The sequence below is a fragment of the Rhineura floridana genome, chromosome 15 (assembly GCF_030035675.1).
Source record: "Rhineura floridana isolate rRhiFlo1 chromosome 15, rRhiFlo1.hap2, whole genome shotgun sequence".
In the NCBI taxonomy this organism is placed as follows: Eukaryota; Metazoa; Chordata; class Lepidosauria; order Squamata; family Rhineuridae; genus Rhineura; species Rhineura floridana.
In genome coordinates this window covers 20,217,113-20,223,193 of record NC_084494.1, presented here as the reverse complement: position 1 = coordinate 20,223,193, position 6,081 = coordinate 20,217,113, and positions in this window count along the sequence as shown.

Below are 6,081 nucleotides of genomic sequence, written 5' to 3'. Positions count from 1 at the left end.
ACATCACCACTTGAAGGCAGGGATGTATTATCTACATCTTTCAAAGAAGTGAATTGTGCCCAAAAGGACAGGACTGATTTTGTCTTTTTTTTTCTCTACCTCCCGCACTTCCCCACACAGCACTCCACTGTAATTTAGGAACCTGAGTGTAGTGGCCACATTTCAGTAGTGCTCAGCAGGGCAATCTGGCCATAAATGTCGCGACGGGAGCTTTCAGGTGCTGCGCATTCTTGACAAAATGCCTTGCATGCCTCCAGATGCTTAAATGGAAGCAAAGAGCTTCAGCAAATGTGTTTTTTTCCATTGTCATTGCAGAGGAATTGCAAAAACAAGTCCTCACAGTGGCTGGCAAGAGGAGAGTTGGCAAAGAGGCAGCTACACAAACCAGCAGATGACAATCCTTTATACACACCATCTCCATGCCAAAATTCTTTTTTTTTTTGGTACAGCTAACTGTTTTCTAAATGTTTCCAGTTCTTGATGTTATCTGTGATTGACAGTTACATCATCCTTTAATTTTCATAAACGCATTCAGTTTTCTTATTTCAGTCTACCATCATATTTAGAGATGGAGAAGAAGTTTGACCCACTTCACATTTAAAGGTGAATCTCCCTAATTCACACTTTCCAAAACAATATATGGGCCGAAATTTAGTCATTCTTCAAAATTTGCACTCCCCCAAATTTTGCAATGCAGTTCTCCAGCCAAGTAATATGTACAAAAATTAATATACTGTGTGCATTAAAGTGCATGTATTTGTGAAAATAACATACAAAAATACATACTGGAAAAAATTACTTCCAAAAAATATCTATATTAGGCAAAATTGCACACCAAAATGTGTATTTTAGGAGAAAACAGCAATAAAATGCTAATTTTTATGAAGATTACTTTTTAAAAACTGTTCACAAACTGATGTAGAAATGTGGAGAACCGGACTTAAGAAAAATCGTTAAGGCTGCAATCCTACACACACTGAGCTGGGAGCAAGGCCCACTGAACCCAACAGATCTTATTTCTAAGTAGATATGTATTGGATTACAGCATAAGTAGTCCACCAAGATCATCAGCAATTTTCAAGTGGTCTGTGGGAAAACAAGTTTGGGAACCACTTCCTTCAATTAACTATTGAATTGTCCCATCATCCAAACTTCAAAAAGAACTTTTAGGAAAAAACTGCATAACACTGTCTCTTTGTAGAGCTCCACGGCAGTGTGAAACCTTCCTTAGAGGTCAAGAGATATGCTTAGGCAGCAAACTTATCTCTGATGAGCAGAGGGAGCTGAGAGTTAGATCTCCAAGCCATGCCTGATGGAAAAACAAACTGTCTGAGGCCTCTGCAAGTCCACACCATTGAAAGGAATTGTGTTCTGATGAATGCCGAACAGAACCAGAGGGATTTGGATTTACAATTCGAATTGTTAATTAACCTTTGGGAAGCTAATTAGAGCTCTCAAAACACTTAAAAAAAACTTGGATGCATTTAACATACCAACAGGTTGTTTCCTTGACCCATTTCTGGATTTACATGGTTTTTCAGATAATTTTGGCACTTGCAGGCCAGACAACTCCCAATTGCTCATTTGGCATTAAGCCTGGCAACAGGGTGCTTTGTGGTGGTGGCTGGTGGCTCTATGTCAGTGGGGCAGTGGAACCCACTCCAGGGTTTAGTTCAAACTTTCAAGGAGCTGTCCAAGGTTCTGAACCACCTTGGCCAGCTACTTGAAAATTTGGACTAAAACCCAGAGCGGGTTCCACTGCTCCACTGACAAGGAGCCACTAGCCACTACTGGTGCTTTGCTAGAGAGTTTAAGCCAATTCTGCTCTTTAAACACTTATGTATAATTATACATTCACTGGACCTCACGCAGCCCAGCACTATGTCCAAGTACTAGTCTATGGCCTGCACAACCTCATTTGACAGAAGTGAAGACACAGAGACATAAGCTAAGTGTCATCAGCATACTAGTGACAACTTGCTCCAAAAGTCCTAACCACCACTCCCAATGGCTTCATACAGATGTTAAATAGCATCAGGGACAAGATGGAACCCTGCGGAACCCCACAGAATAAAAGCCATGGGACCAAGACATCCTCCCCTCAATACTACCTTCTGTAAATGGCCGTGGGTGTGGGAATGGAACCAGTGTAATACAGTACCTTCAACTCTCAAGCTACAGAGCTGATCCAGCACGGTACTCTCGCTGATGGTATCAAAAGCCACAAAGAGATCAAGGAGAATCAACAGGGCCGTGTACCCCTGTCCCTTTCCTGATAAAGATCATCTATCACACCTGAAACCAAATTGCAGTGGGTCTGTTTCTCTCAAGAGCAATTGGACCTGAATCCTTTTGAGAACCTTCCCCCAAAGAGGACCTTTGTGACTAGGCAGTACCTATTGCAAACGCCTAAGTCCAGTGTGGATTTTTGGAGAAATGGGCACTCCACCATCTTCTTCAAGGATGGCAGACACTACAGTGCCATGCAAAGATGCAGTCACCACACCCTGGATACACCCAGGGCAAGACTTGAGAGGACAAGTAGTCAATTGGATAGCACCAAACACCTTGACCTTGAGCCAGTGAGGTATAGTGGTTAGAGTGCTGGACTGGGACATGGGAGACCAGGTTTTAGATCCCTGCTTGGCCATGAAGCTCACTGGGTGACCTTGAGCCAGTCACTGTCTCACAGCCTAATGTACCTCACAAGGTTGTTGTGAGGATAAAATTGGGAGGGAAAGAATCATGTTTGTATGCCACCTTGACCTCCTTGGAGGAAAGGTGGGATATAAATGTAATAAATAAATAAATAAATAAATAGACCACATCTCCAGGCCTCAAAAGCTGGAACTGATTCCACAGTATCAGACCAGATCTGCACTGGATACCTCATTAGGAGCTGTCTCAAGCATAGTGTCTGTGGCAGAGACAATAATGATTAGCTAGACTTGTTAGTCCCTTGTTACCCGAAGGTCTGTAGGTGACTTACAACACATTTAACAATATACACATAAATGCATATTTATTAACCAATTACACAAAATGTTAACTAATCCATACAAAACACCTACAATACATACATATGCATGCACAGTCAGCCACAGGAAGCTTTGGCAGCCCACTAACAACAAAACATGAACTCAATCAGAAGCCTGGGGAAACAGGTACGTCTTTACCTGACACTGAAAATATGTTAGTGAAGGCATCAGGCAGCCTTTGCTGAGGAGAACATTCCACAGAACAGATGATGTAACAGAAAAAAAGGCCCACTCCCTTGTCATCATCCTCCCAGCCCCACTCAGAGGGGGGGACTCGGAGAAGGACCTCAGATGAAGATCTAAGGGTCTAAGTCAGTTCATATCTACTAGAGGTAGAGTTGGGGTCCTGAGATTAGCATTGCCCTCTAAGAGCATGGTAAATTGTTAACAGCAGGTATCTGAGGTTTCAAGCATCTCATTCTGAATCTGAGTTGCTGAAAACCACAGGAGGGGAGAGTGCTCTTGTACTCAGGTCCCAGTTGTGCATTTCCCACAGGCATCTGGTTGGCCACTCTGAGAACAGGATGCTGGGTGGGCCACTGGCCTGATCCAGCAGGCTCTTCTTGTGTTCTTATTCATAATGGCAGTCTTTAATAGTCCACACACCACTCTGCTACCTGAGGGACAAGTAAAGGGAGAAAACATTCTTTGCCACCTTCACCACCATGCAATCATGCCCTCTAGCACGTGTCTGATTATCATCATGGCGATATTTGCACCAGTTTCACTTCAGCTGTTTCTGACCTGTGCAGCACAGGCTCCGCTTAAGAGAGGGCATCTAGGACCCATCCTGTCAAGGCATGAATTGGAATCTTCCCCTGAGTAGAACTCTGCACAATATCCTGAAATAAGCCTTTGCCTTTTAAAATGATTGCCAAGTGTCCTGCGTTAAATATGAAATTCCTTCCTCTGCACCATTTTTGTTCTATATGCGGAAGAGCAAACCAGATTTCAACATTTAAAAATATATATATTTCTTGTCATTCAACTTTTTCTTCTTCTTATGGCAGGGTGCTAAGTGTTCCACTAATGGCTCTCATTTGGCCCAAAGAAAGCAGTGCATTAACATGCAGTAGATTTAGGAGCATTATGAAAATGATGTGTTTATGAGCCGATTTTAGAAGCAAAAGAGGTCATTAATTTTTTTTTCCCAAATAACTCAGGAAATTGCTAAGTAAAAGACTGTAACCACAGCAATAACTCATCTTCTTTGTATAACGAGCTGATCCAGCAGCATATATTCATGCAAATGTGTGAAACAGTAAAATATTGGTCTAGGGAAGGGAAAGGGGGAGCAGGAGGATGGGGCACCCATAACAGGCTGCCTGAATGAGGCAGTGCAGTGTAGTGGTTAGGGCCAGAGCTTGGAAAAGTTACTTTTTTTGAACTACAACTCCCATCAGCCCAATCCAGTGGCCATGCTGGCTGGGGCTGATGGGAGTTGTAGTTCAAAAGAGTAACTTTTCCAAGCTCTGGTTAGGGCAGGTGTGGGGAACCTGTGGCCCTCCAGATGTTGCTAAGCTACAACTAACAACAAAAATGGGGCACCAGATGCATACAAAACAAAAACGCCAATGCTAACAAGCACACAACTAGAGAATGACATATACACAAATGTAGGATTTGTACAATATAGGGAAAAGTAAACAACCAGCAAAGTACCGAACCGTACATAGCAAACGCTAATGAAAATCTCACAATGAGGCAACAAGTTTAAAACATGCTATATACAAATATGCTACGTGTACATAACGTGTACAGAGATGTTAATGTGAATTTTGGTGTAAACATAGATCTTTACCTGATTCCCAGTGTAGTCCTCTTTTGCAACAGGAGCTTCTTCAGAAATTAAACATCTTTCTAGTATAATCTCAGTAACTGTAACAAATAACGCATACCCAATATGAGGTTACACATTTCCAATATAAACATATTTTATAACATTAGTAAAGATACTTGAATCAACAATGGGAGATATCAACTTGAAAGTACTGCAGATTCACCGCCTCAGAAACAACACACACCATGGAAGCAAAGATAGGAACTACAAGCATTCCTTAGTTATACTTTGGTGTCTCACAACAAAAGCATATTTATACAGAAAACATAGAACTCAGCACCTGACTTCACTATTGACATATATGACTTTAACTGTAGATGTAAACTGCCTTTAGGGCTTTTTACAGCAATTTTGAAAAATTGTATCAATGAATTTTAAAGATATATGCATCTTTAAATAAAATGCAACTTGCAAAACTATTTTTGGATATTCCCCAACAGGCTGGTTACTCCCACAGTCACTTAACTCTACCCTGTCAAGTGCTTTGCAGGATAAGAGGCCAAATGAATTGCAGATGACATTGTAAACATAAAATCTGTTAAAAACAAAACACTCTTCCTGCACTATAAACTACATCCAAAAAGCCACCTGAAAGGCAATGCTTTTTGTACACAGCCACTTGCTCAGTACCTGCTGTTAAAGAGGTACTACAATTCAGTGGGACAGGGGTTGGGTTGTTTTTTTTTAATTTAAATAAAATATCATTGGTGTTGCTTGAGTTTGAGGCTGTTGTTTTTATTTGCTGCTGCTGGGATTGGTGTGTCCCCACTGTATTATATATATCCTCCTTTTTCATGTTATTGTAAGCCGTCCAGAGAATTTGGTTGTAAATAAATAAAATATAAATGCTGTAAAGAAACACATTAATAAATAAATATTTTTCATTTTTATGTTACTGTGAGAACTTGGTTATTGGGGGGAATATAGGATGATTTTTTCCCTTCCCCGCTGAATGGGGAATATAAATTTATTAAACATTTATTAAATTTGTTTTCAGCACCTATTGAAGACCTTCCTCCTTTGACAAGGCTTTCGAGAACTTATCCCAGTCTGCATCTGTGTTGGAATTGTTTTTAAATTTATTTATTTTTAAATATGTTGTAAAGATTATTTTTAAAGATGTTTTAGAGATGTTTTGTTTTTAAGATGTTTTTAGTGTTTTTGTTTGCCTCTCTGGGCTCCTTCTGGGAGGAAGGCTGGGAT